The following is a 21,202-nucleotide window of genomic DNA, read 5'->3' as shown; positions in this document are numbered from 1 at the left end:
ACACACATTCTTTTTGGCTGGGTTGCTTTCCTGGAACAGGGTCTTAGGAGGCCATCTCTGTCATTACATGGCCTCTTTTTGGTTTGTTATGTATGGAGTAGATGAATGGAGAGGACTTCATGCAGAAGAGACCTAAGTTCTGCTACCAATTTGTGCTCCAAACTTTTGGGAATGGTGGTTCATCAGGTGGGTGTGGATGGAAGGAGGATCACCAGAGTGAGATGTCTGCAGGCAAGTATCTTCTAGCAGCACAAAGCCACTTTGAGACCTTTGAGACCTCAGAACTAATCTCGTGCAATGCTACAGCTGAAGTTCAAAGCCTTTTTGCACTTCATCATCCCTCTGACCTTGCACAGGATAGACTTTTAATTAAAACTCAAATGCCTGATAGTCATCCTTGCACAGACACAGAGACACACTCACTTCATCCCTTGCCTTGTAGATGATGCAGCAATGCCTGATTTTCACTGAGAACAGAGAATTTGCAAAGTGAACTCCTCATGTTCAGGATGAAATCTTCTCACAAAGTAGTAATCCAGGTTTTTGTCCATTATTTTCTTTTATAGTGATATGGGAATTTGCCTACATGAGATTCTCTGTTTTTCTTAAGTTAGCTGGTACTAATTGTATCCAGTGAAACCCAAATGGAAGCAAAAATCCCTGTAATCTTGTAGTAAAACACAATTCTGTTATAAAATCTTCACTGTGAGCATTTCTGAAAGAAAGATTATTACATTTGTGGTCAAATGAGATTTGACATTAAATATAAATATGCATACAGACAGAGAATATCTTTTACAGAAAAAAATCTCCATCCTTACTGGGTACCCTGATCTACAGAAGGCTTTGTTGCTACACAATCATCACTGAAATTATTGTCTTCATTGGCAAAGAATGGTTTTTGTTTGTGTTTATTTAGTCTCTGCTTTCTTAGTTAACACTTTTCATTTGCTGCTTTACACCATTTCTACCACAGGAGCAAAAGATGAAATCTTGGATCTGAAAAGGTCAGTAACAATATTTTTTTTTTTTTTTTGTTCTGTTCAGTACATAAAGTCTTGCAAGACCAAAAGACACCAAAAAATCTATCTTAAAAAGATTGTTTTCAATTCATTAACAGCTATTTAGGAGTTTTTATTACTGGTGCTTATTAGTGGAATTTCTGGAGGCAGAGTAAGAGAAAAGTGTTTTATGTTGGGAATGGAGGAAAAGCAAAGATCTTTCCATAATGATAATTAACTTGCATACCCTTGCATTTTGAGATACAGATTTTTTTTCCCTTGATATTCAATTTTAAAAACCCTACTGTTCCTAATGAAAGCATTCTGCACCTGTATAATTATGTGGGGACTTTCTGGTTGAAAGCTTTTTTATTACATTGATTTTAAAAAATTTTATTACTTACTACAATTCACTAGAGATGCTCATGGGATCTAGATGTTCAGCCTTGGTCAAATGCAGTGGGTATTGCTCCAGGGTGCACAGTGGGGCTCAGCAGGATGAAGTGGCTACCTGGGGATGTGCTTGATGCAATGGAATCTCCAGCTGGAAGGGTGAACCAGCTTCCAACTCCTTCTCAAAGCATTTACAGTGGAAGTAGTAGCCAAAGAGATGTACACAAGGCAACATTACCCCTATTGTCGTTTCCCCCTTCCTCTCTTTTCATTTCTTTCTTTCTTTCTTTTTTTGCTTTCTTCCTTTCCTCCACTTTCTCCTTGGGCTTAGGACTCACACTGCTGACCCAGAATTCAGGGTTTAAGTGATTACCTGAGAAGAAATGTGTCCATTATATCTGCAATTACATGGAGTCACTGTTGTAAATAGTCTTAAAACGTCTGTGGGACTAGTAGATATGGGAAGAAATTCTGGGTAAAAGTGGTTTTGAAAAGTGGGAATAGAATCCCTGGTGTAAAGATCAACACAACAAAAAACTGGGTACACGTATTAGAAAAGTACACAAGAAGGGACACAGACTAGGGCACTGAAGAAACCTATCCCAAATATAGGTTTGCCTGGGTGGTTGCAAGGTAAGCCAAGTATATCTGACATATAAAAAGATATAGGTCATACACACACACACACACACACACACATATATTTAGTATATCTGACAAGATATACTAAAAAAGATTTATGTTGAATTCAGGACCTGATTTTGGATATATTCCAAATGTGAACTGGCCCATTTTCAGCATGGGAAAATGTGGTGAGACTCATGATATAATGTGCAAAGATCCTAAAGTATGTAATATCTCAGTCCTGTAACAATTTACATGAGTGCTGTGCACATAGACCTACTGACTCAACAGGACACTTCCCAGTGCTAAAAGGGGTGGCAAGACCAGGTCTTCATTTATCCTTAGCTGGGAATGGAGTGCCATGTTTGTTCTCTTTGCTGCTGTCCTCCTTTGCTGACAGGGGTCCATCACACCCCCTGTATAACTGAGTGTCTCAGAGACAAAACATGCACTCCCTCTGATAAACACTGTTCTGTAAGTAGCTGAATTTGAACTGGGCCTGGGTTATCACAACTGCTGTTTGCTGTCTTATCAGGAAAGCTCCCTAAATAAGCTACTGCTCTATCTGCTTACATGCAAAGAAAAAAGACAAGTCAATTTTCTTTTAGTGCAGGGTGCCCTGCAACCTTTCACATAAGGGTTACAATAAACTGGTACAACAGAGTAAGAAAAGGGCAATGGAAAAGGCAGCCACATTCCTACTTTGTAGCATTTATCCTACCGGTCTCTAGAGTCTTCATCAAGGGAGATGAAAAACAGTCTAATCTTAAATCCAGGAATATACTTTGTTTGCTGATGTATTAGCAGCAATTACAACAAGGATGTAACAGTCATTATTGTGATTAATGCTGTAGTTTAGTGATACACTCCCAGTTAACACCTTTGATTCACAGGCTTTCATGCAGTTTGGCAGTGCTCAGCACCCACCACCCCTGTGTGTGGGGTCAGAGGTTAATCTCAGAGGCTGTCCTTAAGCTCCCTCTGCAGTCAATGGAGCATGACAAGTCCATTCAGAAGGTGATTCAGACTAGAGGGCTAGTTTAGCAAATCTGAAAGATGTCACAAAGGGCCTCTTTCCTTGCTAGATGCTGAGGGAGCTTAGGGAAATGAAGTGTTTGAGGCTGACGAGTTTTGCTTGGTAGTTTGCCCTTCCAGTAAGGTTGCAAGCTGCTAAACTGGAAGGCAGCACTTCAAAAGTGTTCAGGAATTTAAAAACTATAGTGTCTTAACAACTCTGAATGTGGGGACCCGAATACGTAAAAGGCAAGAGGACTACAGCCAGGTATTGTGGCAGTGAGTGAAATTATCTGAAGTCCTAGTGCAAAACTGCCCTTCCAGATGGAAGGAGTGCCCACATAGCACAGCTGGGAGGGGTGGGAGAGAGGTGACAGTGGAGAGCTCACTGCCTCCTCCGTGGCCCTGGTGTTGGTATGGAGGAGAGGGGAGCCAAAGTCCCTGCTTTTGTTCACTTTGCCCCAGCTGAGGGAGGGAGGCTGAGCCGTGCCCCCGGCGAGCTCCGGGCACTCTGTGGAACGCAGCAGGTTCCGGGTGAACGCGCGGCTGGACACGGAGCCCCCGCTCTGTTCATGGCCCTACTGGGAACCAGGGCGAAGCCGCATTTCTCAACAGCAGGCCAGGAATTCCTGGAAACGAGCGAGCACAGGAAGGGGCCGTGGAGTGAGAGTGGGGATGGTTTGGGAATAGCTCTGCAGGACCACTCCTTATCTCGCTTTTCCCGCTGACAGATTCAGGGCTTTGTCCCACAAGGCGATCAGCATCTCCTGAGAGACCTCAAACCTGTACCTTAACTACTTTTCTCCGTGAAAAGCTCATCTGGACACCTTTTCAATTCTTCAGTTGAAAGGGGCTACATAAACTTAAACCAAATTATCCCAGCACCCAGAGGCCCCTCTTCTGCACACTCCAGTTCCTCACTTGCTCTGTGTTTGAGGGAGGTGAGCTGTCACCAGCCCGATGCTTTTCCCCCTGCTCCCATATCAGCAGCTGCACTGACAGGAGCCCTCAGCCAAATGCCTGGCATGTGGGAGCCTCTGCCAGGACAAAATCACATATTTAGCTCTCTGTGCCAGTGCCAGCTGGGAGGTGTGAACGCCAAAGAGAGCAGGCCTGGGGCTGCAGCTGGCTGGCTGACTGTGCTATTGATCCAGAGGGTCAGCCAGTGCCCGAGAGCTTTGGAAAAACAGAATTAAGCACAGAGAACCGGAGAATCATTGAGGTTAGAAAAGACCTTTTATACCACCAAATCCAGCCATTTAATCTGGAAAGGCCACATCCACAAGTTAGAGCAGAAGGGTTGGGGTGCTGAATTTGCCTTGTGCTTTTAATACTTAGAGTAGGTTTATAAAAAAGAGAGAGGATGACTTTTTATACAGGCAGATAGTGATAGGTAAACTGGGAATGATTTTAAACTAAAAGAAGCTGCCTTTAGACATGCAGAGACACTCTGTACCTATCCATGGAAAATGAAACAACTGTATGTGTAAGAATAGGATTTTTTGTATTGCCAACCAGCATGTAATTTAGGAACTACTAAACTGACATTCCTACAACTTTCCAACAACTTTCTATTCACAAGGAAGTCTTTGACATTGAACCACAGCAATGCTGTGGGAACAGAGTTGGACAATTCATGGACGTGATTGGTCATTTTCAGTCATTCCACCTCAGTTACAAAAAGGGATAGCCACTATCTACACACAGCTTGAACAGTGTGAGGAAAGGACAAAATGAGAAATTACTAATAAACACAGGATAAGAAAGGTAGCAGGTTCATAGTGAAGTGTGCAAAGAATATGAGCTACAAGTAAACTGAACTTTTAAGCTTTGTTTACAGTTTGGAGGACGGTTTTGCCTGGCAAGTTGGAGAGATGACAGGATAAGTTTTCTTCCTACGTGTATCTAGTGCTTGCAGTGCACACCCTGGCCTCTTGCCAGGGAAAGAGAAGTTTTTTTCATAGTCTGCCAGGTAGGCTTGCAAAACAGCACTCACAAAATCAGGCAGACTACTGCTCAAAACAGTCAACAGCTCTGCATCGACAGATTTCAAAGGGCAGGAGAATGGATTGCAGGTACCTTTTGGCTTGGAAGAAGAGGCTGAAATAAACTCTCTTGCTTAGCATCATTCATCACTGCAAACACCCAGCAAGATGTCAACATGCCATGCTCATGTCTTGCCAAGACCTTAGGGACTTCAGCTCACCTCTGTGGTGAGAGCTCTCTGCTCTCTGTCAAAGCACATTATGCCTTTTCAAGCCACTTGCTTTCTAATCTTCACCTCATTAGAAGGGCTGGCTCCAAAACACATATTTAACAGTCAAGGGATGGAGCTAAAGGCGTTTCTCCACTCATTAGCTTTCTATGTGTAAATTCTTTTAATTAGAAACTTCCATACCTTTTTTAATTGCCTGAATGTTGGAAATATTTAGAAAGAAATCTCGACTTCTTTTCTATGCAACTGAAAGGAAACCTAGTGAAGGAAGAGCTAGTACTAGCTGCTTTTCCAAAAAGCTGGTTTGGAAGAGCCCTGAGCCCTGCTTCAGATAGATATTTTCTCTCTTGAGCCTCTGGGAAATGCCTGGATTTGACCTAATCCTGAATATTCTTCACCCAACAGCAGCATCCCAGGGGCGGGATGCTCTCCAAGAGGCATCATGTTTACAAGCAGCATTTGGAACTGCTTTTATCTCCATTTCCCCCAAGAGTGGGCTGTAAAGAAATGAGGTGGGATGGTGAAGAGAAACACAGTTTATGTTCTCAGCCTGCTTTATTCCTTTATTCAGTGTTTGTGTTAATGATGCCCTGCAGTGCTCATTTTCTATCTGTCCCAGGCAGAGAATGCATTGGAGATGACTGTTTTACACTATGTTTATGCCAGTCATAATTTTTTTAATATACATCTATAGATTTTAATATATAGCCTATATCTAAATATATTTTTACATGGCTTATACGTGGATTCTGTGGGTTCTCTATTAAAAACTCACTGTATGCTTAAGTTGTGGAACTGTTTCTATTCAAGTTACCATCATAGTTAAAAATCTGAACAGGCTGAAATAGTGATTGGACAAATTAATAGGAAAAATAACTCAAAACTTTCTGGACTGAAAAATACAGAGCTGCTGTCTGTAAATTAAGAAATCTCCAAGAAGTAGCTGCTAAGTTGGAAGTACAATTTAATTAGGAGTTAAGAGGTTGCCTTCCTTGCCCTGAATTTGTTCTTTCCCCTGATGCCACTGGTCACTGTCTGTATTGACAACTCGGAAGGCTGACATGATGCTTGACCTCTAAAACTGCCTCACAGTACCAGCCCCAACAGGCAAAACAAGGCAAAAAATAGCAGCTAAACCTAAAGTGTTGTGGGACAATAACCAGAAAAAGAGAAAGGGATGAGAACACAAAACTTTCTGGCCATGTAGAGGCTGCACACAGAGCTTGCTAGACTTCACCACCTGCCTGGTTGTTTGCCCTGGTTGTTTGTGTTTTTTGTAATGTTTCCAAAGCTTAACTGTAAGACACTGAGTCTCATACTGCAATTTTATTAAACAGCATTTCCTTCTGTTTCCCTGCCACAGCAATCTGGTGTCAGTGAGCACAGTGGAACAGAGCTCAAGGAGAGCAAAGAGAGTAAAGAGCCCCGAAGGACCAGCACTCAGAGGCACTCCCAGGGAGCCTGGCAGTGTGTCCTGCTGCTGCACACCGTGAAGGTGAGTGCTGCTGCCATCCTTTCATGTCTTCTGCCCTCCTCTGTTCTGGAGCCCTGTCACAGAATTGAGCAAAGCCTGAAATGTCATGTATCAGTCCCATTTTAGTGCTTTAAAGCTGTCATGTTTATCCTATACTCACTAATATTTTTAAATGAGCAAATAATTCTCACTTTTTTTTTGTTTCTTTTGTTCCCACTCTTCTATAATTCTGTTGTTCCTGCAGGGATTTGTTGTGTGACTTCTTCGTGGCTTATCAGCTATGCACTTGCAGTATGGCATGAAAAAAGCCTTTGCCTCTAAGTGAGTCTGTGAAACTATTAGAATTGCCTTTCTGGCAAAAATTATAACGTTTTCAGATTCAAAAACTTACATAGATGAGCTATTTATTCTGACTTTTTTTTTTTTTTTTTTGTCAGCAAACCACACTGCTGGGTTCTTTCCAGGGAGCTAACAGAAAAAGGGCATCTATGCATTCAGAGGGAACCCACTTATAATCTGAATTACTATTAGTGGAAGACATTTTACTCTAGATTTGATGAGAGTTTTTGGTTTTATCTGAGACTCCATGTGTTTTTGCTTTTGGCTAAATTTCCACTGAACTACATGGAAGCCTGACAATCAGAGGAATCGAACCATCATGCCCTCATTTTCAACAGTTACAAAATTCTTTATTTGAAGCTGGGAAATTTCAGTAACAGGTGAACACCCCTGCACAGATAATTATTTTTCATACTCTGAAACATAAATGGGAATTGTCTTTCTGCCAAGGGAATGTGTTTATCTATTTTTATTTTCCTGTAGTGTAGTTGCAATTTGAACCTGTTTGTAAGGTACTGGTGTATACTCTGAATGCAAACCAGCCATTGCTGATGGGTTGGTGTGTGCTCTGACCCCATGAGCAGACAATGAGATTGTACTACTGTGTCCATACACTGCTGAAGAGAACAAAAGCTCTCCAGGAAAATCAAAAAATCCAGTCAATTCAGGGGACTAATAATAAGTTGAAGCTTTTCTCTTCAGTTATGGCTAAGAATATATACAGTTGGCCTATGATGCAAGTGAACTCAATCAAAAGACACATCATTAGCTTATAATGAAATTATTTGATCTTCGCTTATTTCCCTTTTGAATACATCATTACTGATTTTTTTTTCATTACTGCCATTCTTTACATTGTCATGCAATTTTCAAGACAGAGAGAACTCCATGAATTTATCCCCTCTTACTGCTGTAGCTGTGAAAACACATTTCCAGCTTTTAGCTGTCTCTGCTGTTGGAGATGGTCTCCTTTTGCAAACAGTGACACCAAGACAGTCTGCTGTGATTTCCCAGGCATCCAGCAGGAATCCTAAGGGCTGACTGGCTCTCCCAGCACAGCCATCTTCTCCTCCACAGAAGAAAAAGGCTAGAAAAGATCAATTACTAGGTGGACTAGAGAAGATGTTTTGGTGCCAGACAGACTGTGCCTGTTGTGCAGGCACCAGACCTTTATTTTGATTTTCCAAAGGGTCCCTGCCACATGGTGCAGTACTTTGCAGGGTCACTGCTCAGGGCAACTTTTAGCTGGGACAACTTCATAGTTGCTTTTATCCTTTCTGGTCCTCCCTAATCTGGCAGCACTTGTGGCCGAGCTCTTCTGCTTGACCACCCTCAGGAATTTCCTGCTGTACTTGCCATCAGGTGATGTGGTGACTTGCCATTTTTGCATCTGCCACAGTAATATCCCTTGCCATCTTTACTGGAAAATCAAGTGAAGATTAAGAGAGTATGATGGGGAAAAAACAGGGCTGCAAGTCATCGTATTGAGCTGATAAAACCTTAGGCAAGTGAGAGCAAATGTACCTTATGGACTATGTAAAAAACCCCACACTGTCATCCTGGGCTTTTTGCTTTATTCAGTGTCCTTTTTATATCCCAATGTCATTTGATTTGTCATTTATACCAGGGGAATAATGGAAAAGCTTTCTCTGTATGTATTTCTCCCTAAGCTCCATTGTCTATGAGCAGTTAGGTTGGAGACCAGAAAGATTGCCCTGGGACACTAATTAATGCAGAGCATTTACTGACATTACATCACATTAAAACCAATTACACTTCCATTACACTCATCTACTTTACCCCTTCCTGTATATGTGTCTGTTGAATCCAGTCCATATTTAATTTGGGAATGGATTAGCTAATGAGGTGGTAGAATCAGTTACCAGCCTGGCAGCAAAGCAGTGAAAGTCATCCATAAAACACTTTCTGATTTGGAAGTTTTCTCCTAAGATCAGCAAAGAAAAAAGAAGCTGGAGTAGGGCCTTTTCATTAATCCAGCTTTCCCTAGGAATGGTCTGACCACAGTCTCCTCATGTGGTGAATTTTATTCTTTTTTATTTTTTTCTATTTCATGATGGTGTAGGGTGACTGAAAGAACAGTTACTGAGAAAAAGCAATTGTGCAATAACTGTTCAAGGATAGAGGAAAGGTTTACATCTGCACAAACTGACTCCAGAAAAACCTGCTTTAGTTAAATAGCAAATGTTCTGAGATCAAAGTGATGCTCCAGAAATATTCAATCAGTTGAATTATTCTGGAATAATTATAATTCTATATCTAGTAATTTTTCCACAGGGGCAGAACCAGAGGTTGCAGCATCCCGAGTCAAGCAAACATGCTGTGCATGAAGCAGGTCAGTGTCCCACTTACTGGGAAAGAGATCACAATGACAACTGAAAGTGAGGCTCAGACATGTCAACAGGGAGAGGAACTGGGCATCTCTAGGGAGGAAGGGTACTCAGTGCTGCCAGGGAGGGAACAGGAATGAGCCCGGGTCCAGGCGGAACAAAGAGAAGAGGGAAGAAAAAGGGTGGTGTGGCTGCTGTTACATCAACAGTATTTTACTTTTACATCAGCAGTATTTTATTTGCTGCTTTGTGTTAGTCTTGTATACTTCTTTGGCCAGGCTGTTATTGGTGCCTGGCTTTTTGAACAATGACAACTGTTAGGTGCAGCTGTATCTAAAATGCACAGTCAAGAGCATTTCTAAAATTGACAGCTGATTTTAATGGCTTGTATCTTTCAGTCATGAAGGGAAGAGCAAACAAAATCTTTTTGCTAATAATGTTTACACAAGTCCCAAAGCAGGATATTATCCTTTCCTACAGTCAAGATAAAATAAACCAAACTAGACTGTCCAAAGAAGGGAAGAATGAAAGAGCTTTTTATCCAGGCTCTTCCCTCCTGTTCTCCACCCCCTATTCTCTGCAACAAAAAATTGATTGAATCATGAAAGATGGGGAATCCAGCATCACAGATCACAAGGACATGCAACACATCCACTTACTTTATCAGACAACAGAGCTACCTTCTAGTCCCAGCTCCAGCCAGCCCTTTCAGAGCCCTGTTAGCAGCAACCTGGCTGAGCATGGCAGCTGTACAGGGCTGGGCTGGTCCCCTTTGTGGGGCCATTGCTTTTCACCCCCACTGCCTCACTCTGTTGCTGTGGGTGGCAGTGGGCAAGGGTCACACTTTTAAGCAGAGGAGCTGACTGAGGTGAAGTTGTGTGCAGCCTCACAGATGAGGATTTAAATAAGTGGTAGTCATAAAATGAAGAGATGGAAATTATAATCCTCACACCAGCCATGAATCCAAAACACACCAGGAAATGGTGCAAAGAGGAAAATTAACCACCTTATTACAGAGTTCAGTCTCATGCACTTTTCAGCACATGAAATCTTTATTTTTCTTTATAGATGGACACAGCTTGCCAAGGGATGAGTATCTTCTGTTTCTGATTTAGTGTTTTTAACTTTTCAGCTCTAACATACTGATTTTTTATTTCTAAACAAGGTACATGGGAAGGAGGGAATACGTGCGCATGGTGATCCCTAGTAAATTAGGATTATATTTGTTTTGTACTTTGAAAATATCATATGGATATCTGAGATAATTTTAATCATAATATCTTGTAGACTGGCCAATGAATCATGCAGCTCTTCAGCTACACTATTACATGGATTATTTACTCTCTTTATAATAGCAAGGCTGCTGCTGAACTACACAGTTTAGAGGTTACCTGAGAGATGTTATAGTCCATGCAGGTGTGAGCATGCTCCAAACAGTAGGTCACTGAATTATAGTGCAGTACCAGCCAGAAAAAGCAGTAATAAAGGGATTTGGCAGTAGGCGTAGAAAGGAAAATGTGAGTTTTGGATTCTGCAAAGATTTCTAAGGTGCTGGGGAAACAGCAGCAACAGCCATCAGCAACAATCTAAATACAAGTCTGTGTGAGAGATGAAAGAGAAGACAGCACAGAAGCTTCTGCTCTTATTAATCATTGTAGAGATGGAGCAGGGAAAGCAGGGAATTCAGGGTTTGGTTTGTTGGATTTGAATGCATGGAGGAACTTGGAGCTGTGACAGTTTGAGAGGGCACCCTGCCACATTTTGCCCTTCCAAGGTCATATTTAAAACTGTACAGTGTGAATGCACTTGCTAGGAAGCCAATAAGATTTAAAAGCAGTCCAAAAACATTCAAGCTGCCTTCAACCCTGTCTCAGAATGGCCAGTGTGCCCAGCCCATCACCAAGCAACTAGAGGGTACACAGAGCTTTTTAATGTAAGGCATTTTTGCACAGTCCAAAGATGCTGTCATGACACATGCCAGCAGTGATTCACTGCCTCTCAGCTGCCATGTGATTACCTCCCCCCATACATTCTCTCTAATTACTGCTTCCTTTTTAAAAAAGAAAAAAAAAATCATTGCATTCTTATCTTTCCCATATAAAACCATCAACTTGTCAAAAAAGAGAGTACATGGTAAAATTTTCCCTTTTTTTAACCTCGTCTGGCTTCTTTCAAACTGAGCTATGCAAAACTGTAGTGCAGCGTGACAAGTCCTAACTGCTGAGATTTCACAGACACTGGGGGAATGATGGTGGGAGGGAGCAGGGGAATTGTTCCTGTAAGGGTTTTGCTGCAAGCTGCTGCATTCCGCAGGGGTTCTCACAGACACCTTGCAACTGAGGCAGGGCAGGCAGCTAAAATGGAGCAGAGGGAGTCACATTCAACAGGAAAGCAGTATAACCATAGAAAAATATGATGGTAAGTTGCATACTTCAATGTAAGAAAGTTTTGCTGATTAAACAGCCAAAAAAGTGAAAACTTACTTTGTAATGAGACTTGCCCCTAGAAAGGAAGCAGGAGGTCCTTGAGTCATTCTTTGGAGTGTTTTATTTTGAGGCAGAGGACTTACTTTACTGACTGAAACTGGATTGAAGGATTACTGTGCTACAAGCAGGCCATCTGTCCATAACTGTATTAGACATGATAATGTTCTTTTCTTCACCACTATTAATACCATGGCTCCAGTTGGCCTGCTCCTCTGCATCGTCTGCCTGGTAAATAGGCGCTACAAGAGACTGCTCTGTTCCTGAGATAAAAATATTTTAACGAGTCTAAAAACTCCCATTGCAGGGTGAGTGAAGGAAAAGGAGCTTCTCTCTTTTGCCATGCAAGATGCAAACCCCTGGTAAGTAAGTAAGCTGGAAAGTTTTGTTGGTCAGTGCTCAGCAGCAGAAGCAGACCTCTCTACACCAGTGATGTCATTCAGACATTGACTGCATCAGGAGAGCACTAAATCAGACAGTGCCTTCTTTTACCTTTTCATATAACTTAGGCAATTCTTAACTGAAGAGATTTGGAGAGGCATTCTGGATTTGTTACTTTCTTGTGCAGGTCTCCAGCTCCCTGCCAGGTGCAATTACAACTGTTGGCGTATTTAGGATGAAAGATAGTGTTTTATGGGTTATGCAACCAAGGTGGGGAGAAGAGACGTGATGAAAAGAGAGATCTGCAGAAAGCAATCTGCTTTTGTAACAGCAAAATTTCAGCTCATTTGCCTCTTTGGTTCTGACACCTTTTATTTTACCAAAGGTAGCAAGTAATAAGTAACATTTAATCATCAGAATACCCAGGGATACAAATGCACTGTGATTAAACATAAACAGACTTTCTTCTGCCACTATCTCGATATGCATTTGAGTTTACAGCTGGAAAAAATGTCTCATCTTTTTTCTCAGTTGCTGCCTTTCTAGATGCAGATAGGAGCCAAGCTAATTTTCAGTAGTTGTCAAGCTCTTTCTTAAACAGCTGCTGTAGGAACTCCTCTTTCTCCTAAGTTATAGCAGATTCACTCAGGAGCAGGAAATCACTCAGGAGCCATCTTGCTCCAGAGATTTTTTTTGCAGTTTTCTGGCAAACATTTACACAGCCTTCTTGTCACTGGATGAGCAGCCACCAGGGGAATTTGTTATGGCTCTTCATCAGCTGCAGTTTCTTCTCCCCCAGTTCATGTCCAGATGAGCACTACCTTCCCTTGGTCCTCTTGTCCCCAGCTCCTGAGCTCTGGTTTTGTTTTGCCAGGAGCTCAGAGCTCCTGGAGCTGCTGGTGGCAGGGCAGAAATTGTATAAGAAACAGTTCTTCCAGCAGCTTCTTAGAGCAAGGGACATTTCTCCCTTCTGCCTGACCATTGTATTGAGATATTCCCATCACTTTAGTTCTTTTGAGATGCCCTGCAGTGCAGGTTGTCTTAATCCAGAGGAAGTGAGGTTTCAAAATAACAGTGCATGCAGTGGCATTATAAAAAAAAAAAGGAGCAAAGAACATTCCTTGGGCATACTGGTATCATTTTGCCAATATCCTCTAACTCAATAAACAAGCAATAGAGCATTGATTCATAGCTGCTTGAAAAAAGAACCACAATTCTCACTAATAACATTTCTGGTTTCTGATTTGACAATAGCTGATGGCAGCTTTTATAGATAATCTCTGCTGAGCACACACCTGCAAGGAAATGGACCTGTGAGTTCATGCATTATAGACACTTAGCTCAGGAATAATTTGTACAAATTGATGGCAAAGGCCAAATCAAATACACAAAGCCTACTCTGATAGCAGCTGGTGAGGCACAGGCCTAGAGGAGGTAGGTGACTTCCCCCTGCACTTCAGCTGGAATCCACAACGTGCCCTGCTCTTCCAGCTGAGCCTGGAGTAAACACAAATGTAAACCAACCCTTTGCCACAGCTACTTTTGGTAGTGAGTTCTTGCTTGCATGTGTAATTCCCACCTGAGTAAATGCTCTTCACTGCAAGGAAGGATTGCACAGCTTAGCACCACTCTGTGGAACAAGAGGAGGAAAAATGAGTGAAGACACCATATGCTGGGAAAGTAGATATCAGTGCGTTCCTGGTGCCAAAGGAGAACTTCTCAGGTTCTCCTTGACTCAGAATTGCAAGGAAAAACATCATCCTGAGGAGAGATACTTCTTTCCGGGTTTGCTCTTTCTGGTAAAATGCTTTTGTGTAGGGCTCAAGGGTAGTCAAAGCTTTATATTGAAGGTCAAATTTTAACATAAGAGGCTAAATTACTGTGATCACTTCATGCTTCTTCTCCCTCCAGGTGCTCACTGAGCCTTTTAACATAGCTTGAGTGGAGATGTTTCAAAAAGGTATTTCAGGTTTAATGAGCAACTAAACCAGTTCTAAGAAAATAGAATAAAATAAAATAGAAAAATAAAATAAAATAAAATAAAATAAAATAAAATAAAATAAAATAATAATTTCCCCCTCCCCCGCAAATTGTTACAAGGTGATTTATAACACTAGCATGTGTGAACCTAAATAAGCTTGATTAACAGCAGAGAGTGAACTGCATGCATCAGATTATTTGAATAGAGAAACAAATCTCAAGAGCTGTAGCTATTCCACCTCTGTGGATTAACAGTTTATTAGTGCAAGGAGGGCTGATTATGCCACTGCTCTGAGCATGCAAGAACAGAGTGGATGTTGATGTACCCAGGGAAACATCTGGTATTGTGTCACCAGAGGATCAGACCGTTCTTCCTCAGTGGTCCTGCAGAATCACAGGCTAGCTTATAATGTGAGGAACACTGATTTTCAAGTCATAGGAGTTGTTAAAGAATGCATGGGAGCCTCTTGGTGGTAAAACCATGTAAGTGTATTTTCTGATAGCACAGAGGAGGCTTGCTCTGTTAGGATCAACGTGTTCCCTGAAAATAATCCTGGTCACTCACCAAGTTCAGGCTTGAGGGACCTATTTTTTAAATTTTAATACTCTCTTTCAGGAGAAAAAAAAATGTATGAGTTTGTTTCTGGAGACATGTAAGTTTTCAGTTCTATCCAAAGAGCTTCCCTCTTATGGATCTCAAATATTCTTTTCCCTTGCCTTGACCAAACTGCAACAAAGATATGATGTGATATTGCACACTGAAACTTTCTTGTCCTCAGGAAAAATATGTGAAAGGTAGAGTCAAGCAAAGTGGAGATATCTTCTAATCTAATGAAATACAATCCCCCGTGCTAAGTGAAAATAGCCTGTTTGATGCCTTTTCTAGAGGAGAAAAGAAGAATGAATAAGGAAAACTGCTCTAAGAAAACATTAGGCTGTGCACAGCACAAGAGGTGGTTTGTTTTCTTTCTCATCTGAGTGCAGACTGAGCCTCGTCCCTAGAAATGTACACATTTTCCAACCAGATATCATCAGCTATCACTCACCTGCATTCTCCTGGTAGTGAAAAAATGATTCCTAAACATGTATGTAGAAACCTATGGCTAAAATAGTAGATGCAAACTTTTGTTTTCAGTTTCTTCTTCTGAGGTAGCAAAAGTTATGTTGTGCATTGGGGAGGATAAAAAAAAAACTGATACAGACAAATGAAAATGGCAAATACTGTCTACTCTGCTGCTTCTCATCCACATTTTATTAGCCAGTTTAGTGTTCTGCTGTCACTAGTTCTTTTTGAGCATGTATTTTTCTGTCTTCATTTTGCAGTCATCCTGAGTACATGTGCTGCAACAAGCAAGAACTCTCCAGCAGATGTTTCTGCTTTGGGGACTCTGGCATTCCAGACTTGGATCTTTCTTGAGAGCTAGAAATCCTGACTGGGACATTTCATTTTTCTCACATGAGCTATGGGAGCACCACAAAATAAACTCTAATCAGTACTAATTGCTGTAGCTTGTATTAACATTAATTTCTCAACTTTGGGGACAGAACATACCCTTAGCAAATTCACAGATGATGCTAAACTGGGGGAATGCTTAACATGCCGAACAGCAAAGTTCCAATCCAAAGAAACTTGCCTGAGACAAACTCTTCTCAACAGTGGCAAGTGGTATAAAAAGGGACAAAAATCACATGCTGCAGCTTGGCAGGTTCAGGTTGAACATTAGGAAAAATCTTCATTGTGAGGCTGGTGCAGCACTGGAACAGGTTACCAGAGTGGTCAGGGACTCTCTGTCCTTGGAAGTTCCTGGGACTCAGCCAGGCAAAGCAACAGCTGATCTATCTAATGCTGGCAACAGCCCTGTCTCCTATGTGGAACAGGACCAGAGGCATCCAGAGATCTCTTCCAGCCAGCACTCCGATGCTTGTGTGAGTCTGAGGGATGCAGTGAGCCAATCTAAAAGAATCCTGTTGCAGTCAAGCTTTAATTGAACAGCCTACATTTATGAAGTGTTACTGAGAAGTGAGCCATGTCTCCATGTACAATGGGAAATCCATTTTCCCAACTCGTGCTACACGTGTTATAAAGCTGCACCAGAGCACATGAGTCCCTGATGAGGGCAAATTTTCTTACTGGCTTTTGGCCCAGTTCTGGAAGACTTGTAGGACATGCCAACATGTAAGTATAGATTTTGTTTTAAACCATTGCATCTACTTGTTGCTTGGTTAAATTCCAAAAGTATGTGTATAATTCTATAATGAATAATGCAGAGGATTTGCAAGTCCTTAGATGGCTCCTGGTATGGTTGTTCTGTTCCTGAGGTACCTCAGCTGTGGCTGACTCTGAAGAATTAGGTCAGACAAACTGAATGTACATTTTACATTGAGCACATCTGTGTCCCTTATTCAGGTTACCGGTTCACAACATAGCATATCTGCATTCCAAGTGAAACTTCCATGAAAATACAAGCTGCTCCTACCTTATGAGTCCAGTTCTTCCCAGAAGGAAAATCCCCCAACATCTGCAGAAGTGATAATTATTTCGGCTGGGAGTGTTTGCTGTTCCTTGCAAAATACACCCAAAACAGCTGAGGAGAGTTTTAGAATGTAAAGAGGGCTTGCAAGTAGTCCATGACATGCTTTAGCTCTTCACCAGATTCCTGTCTTGTTTCACTAAAGCCAAGAATGTTATCACTCTGGTTGATGCATTATTCATAGGACTCATTAATTTGCTGTCACTCAGCCAAAGTTATTTTTTCACAGTGTCTTGTTTCAGCATGAGTGAAAAGTGTAAAACCTAAATTCTAAGCGTGTCCCAGGCCTGTGGAAACCTTTTCTAAGGATCTTTTTTGAGCAACCCTGTACAAAACTTGAGGGAATGGCATTATATATTGAGACATTCTCATTTGACTGCAGTATTTAGATAATAATTTGTAAGAATGCATGCTATGTGAGTTTAAAAATCTTGACACTCAGATGCCCGCCACCCAGTTCACTGCCCAATTTTCCAGAATTGTTTTGTGTTTCCCTACTTGTTTTCATAATTTTTATGTTCATATGCTTTTATGATACTCTTATTCCACAAAGAGAATGATTATACCCAGTGTAGAACAAGCCCTTGTTATATTCAAATCTCATTATGTGACCACTATTTTCTGATAAGTTTGAAAGGGTTGCAGCATGTCATTTGCAGCTAGGAGCAGGTAAGTTAGTGAATCTTCTACTTGGCAAAAGCTTCTTATCAGTAGAGAGATAAGAACTATAGTGAACATTACATGCATGTAATCAAAAGGGAAGTTATGGGGTGCCACTGACAGCTTGTGTATTTGCTCCCTGTCAAAAATATTGTACTTTGAGGCTTCCTGATTTGAATTTTGTCTTCTAAATATGGAAAATTTATGTGTCTTATTAACTGAAAAATGTCCTGGAAATCCTTTAGCCAGCACCTTGTTGTCCAATATTTTGTCTTTAGTTTTCAACATTGACATTTGTTTAGGGTAACTTAGTTGGCATAATTTAATACAAATTACTTCACTCAGGAAAGTAAGAATAATAGTGTTCAAGTGCTGTGACTTTTTGTTTGATCTTCACTCCTGCTTTAATTTCCATATCATTTATGTGTTATAGGAAGCCAGTGACAGAATTAGTGTCAAGAAAAGCCAGAAAGAAAAAATTGCTAGAACGTGCAAGATTCTCCTGGAGTCAGCTCATTCAGCCATTATACTAAACACATTTGTACAAGGTTCTTTTTGTCACATCATTTTATCCTGAAGCTGTGATTTAGTCAAATGAAAGAATGGAAAAGTACAATGTGCTATAATGGACTTGTGTACTGAACACTTACTTGTGCCTTTTTTGAAGCTGTTACTTTGTCCTGTTTGCAGCCCGCTGGACAATGTATGGGGCTCACAGGCTGCTTTGTACCTCTGCCAGCTGCCCTCTGTGTGGTGGTAACACTCATTCATACCTCCTCTGCTCCCAAAACACCAGTGGCCCATTGGCAGCAGGACTAGTGTGTCTCAGCAGCCACCCCTCTGAAGGACTCCTAGCTGGGCCCTTCATAAAGGCTGAGATCAACTTTTAAAGTAGATGCAGTTACCCACTTCTTTATGGTAACCCACTCCTTTATGAAAGACCCACAGGTTCTGAAAAGAAATTGTGCTTTAAACAGCAAGTAAGGATTTAAAAAAAAAAATGTTTGGGCAGAGGCTTCTATTGAGCATTGCTGTTAATCTTTCTGCTCCTGGTCTTTTTACACCGTTATCATTGAATCAGTATAAAGCCATATGCATATAAAATTAGGAGACTACTGTGTGGAATACGTTTTTTTTCTTTAAACAATTACTTATTATTGACATGAATACTTGATGCTGGAGATACCATTTGGTGTATGGCCAAGGATAAAGACCTATAAGGATGGTTTAGAAAGAAAGGCTGGAAGTGAGGATGATATTCAGCTCCAGATTGTAGACACCTGCACTAGGAATATGAAAGAGAGATCTTGTGTGAGTTGGGTGGATGAGTATCCATCCAAATCAGAGAAGAATCAGTGTTTTATTTAGGTTTTTTTATGAATATCTAACCAGCAGAAATTCTTTTAAGGTACCTGAATTGCACTGGCAGGTATGGCACATGACACAAAGGAGTCCTGTGCTATTCAGCATATAAATGAAAGCTGGGAAAGATACCATAAGATAACTGAAACAGAGTGTATGGACAAATGGAAAAACTCTCCAGTGACTGTGCTGGGAGTTCAGACGTCTGAACCACAGGTAAATCCATACAGGTAGTACTTCAGACATCTGAATTTGAGTGTAATGAATAATCTAAGTGTCTTCACTGTAGCTGAGGAGGGTACAAAGCCATTTTATGTATATGCCCGATGATCCATTAAAAAAATTGTTCTAAGTTGTTGGACTTGTTATAGGTGAGGCTTTAATTGATAGTTACAGTGATCCAAAATCTGATCTCATTATCTAACAGCTGTGTAAGAGTAAGACCCTTCTGGGCAATGACAGAGCCCAGAGAGTCCTTAGCTTTTGTTCAGTGATGCCTTGATGGACACCTTGGTGACTTACTAGGCTGTCCTGACTCCTGTAGGAAGAAGCCTAAGTAGTTGTAAGGTTTCTTTGGGCTCAGTAAGTTACAGTTTTCTTTGTTGCCCTTTGTAACTGCCTTGCGTGTAGACTCCCTTCAAGAAGCAAGCTCCAAGGATGTAATTATATCCTCCAGGTGTGTGGACACACAAGAGCTGTTTCCCAGAGCACAATACCTGAAGGCAGTCTGTTGAAAAGTTGGTTTTCTCAGAAACTCTGAGTACTAGACAAATCTTTTGTACTGGCAAGGTTTTCACTTCCAACTGTGCAAGAAACTCATGGATCTAGGCAAAACAGCGAAACATCTGAGCTTTTACCCTTGCACTGTGTTCTTTGGACTTAATCCAGATACTTCAAGATCTCTATAATTCCTCTTACCCATCATCTATACAGCCCATTTTTCTGCTCCCTGAGTATTACCCTGTATATAAAACTAAATTCCTTGTCAGATGAAACTGGTGAATTGATTTCTGTGAGATTTTGTTCAGATACCACTAATCTTTTTAAAGAGGCATCTGAAAGGCTTCTTACCTTTTGGATCCCAAAGTATATTCCTACATAATTTTTCAGGGGTCTAAGGCTCCCTGCCATTATCTCCTGAATTGTTCATCACCTTTCTCTCTTGGTGTGACAGTGACATTTTGGTATTTGCATTGTTTAGTCCTAAGTTCTGCTCAGAGAGTGAATGAAAAAGTCAGCAGTCTCACAATGAGAAAGCACAGAGGAGCCACCAGGTACAATTCAGCCTTTTCCCTGGTCCTAACCTATATCTGCTCATTGAAGAGTACTCTGTAAGAGCTCCAGTTTAAAGAAGCTTTCAGTATTACACTCAGTACTGTTGTATTACTGTTTCATTATTTCATCAAAGTAATAGTGATTTGCAGTAGCTGATGGCCTAGTTATGTTCAGATTTTTAGAATCAGGCCAGCAGACAAGTGCAATGAATGTAAAGGATTATCAAATAAGCCCTATTTTTGGTTTATTCTATTACATATCTCACTGGTGTCAGAAATGCTTGTGCGGCTATCTTTGAGGGAATGATTCTTCCATTTCAGTTTTGGTTTCTTCATTCTACCTGCTGGGTTATTATTTTTTTTTTTTTTCCCATAAAATTACCTTGCAGCAGAAGACCATAGACTCTTGGGTCAAACACTCAATGGGCAGAAACTGCAATCTGGCCATTTTCAAAGGGGGATCAAATAACACAGTTTGCTGTATAAAGTACAAACAAATTTTAGTCTGGTTGGTGCTTATCTATTTTTGCAAGTACATCACTTTGGAAAGAGACTTGCTCAGCTAATCTATGGCTGTCATGGAAATGTAATTTTTCCTTCCTCTGAACCAATCATGGGCACCTGGCAAGCTTGCTTGTGCACCCATGCATTCAAGTCTAGCAGTTTCCATGGAAACCCATCAAACTGTCGCACCAGTTTTCTAACATGCTGCCTCTTCACAAACACAGGACAAGTTGTTTTGCACAAAATTCCTCTATAATGCAGTTCTGTTTTCTCTCCGGAGACAATTCAGCAAGACTATATGTTTATACATTTAGGTGGCAAGAATTGCTTCTTACTGCAGGTAAACTAGCTCACCTATGTGAGACTATTTCAGAATGCTTTTGGAAACTCATTGAAAAATACATTTTAGGCTATGGAACACCCCATCTTTAGGTAGAGAAAAATGAAAACTTTCTTTTAAAATGTAAGTATATTTATGCTTTGATTTCATTAATACACCACCTATGTCTCTGGTCCCCTTCTGGGGAGATACTTGAATTCCTAACTCAAGAAGCTACACACATCTGCTTCTTTTGTGAGACTGCCATGCTAACTTTCAAGTTAGTTTGATAAAGTTGTT

This window comes from Vidua chalybeata, chromosome 5 (genome assembly GCF_026979565.1).
Source record: "Vidua chalybeata isolate OUT-0048 chromosome 5, bVidCha1 merged haplotype, whole genome shotgun sequence".
NCBI classification, from domain to species: domain Eukaryota; kingdom Metazoa; phylum Chordata; class Aves; order Passeriformes; family Viduidae; genus Vidua; species Vidua chalybeata.
Note: the sequence above shows the minus strand (reverse complement) of the source record.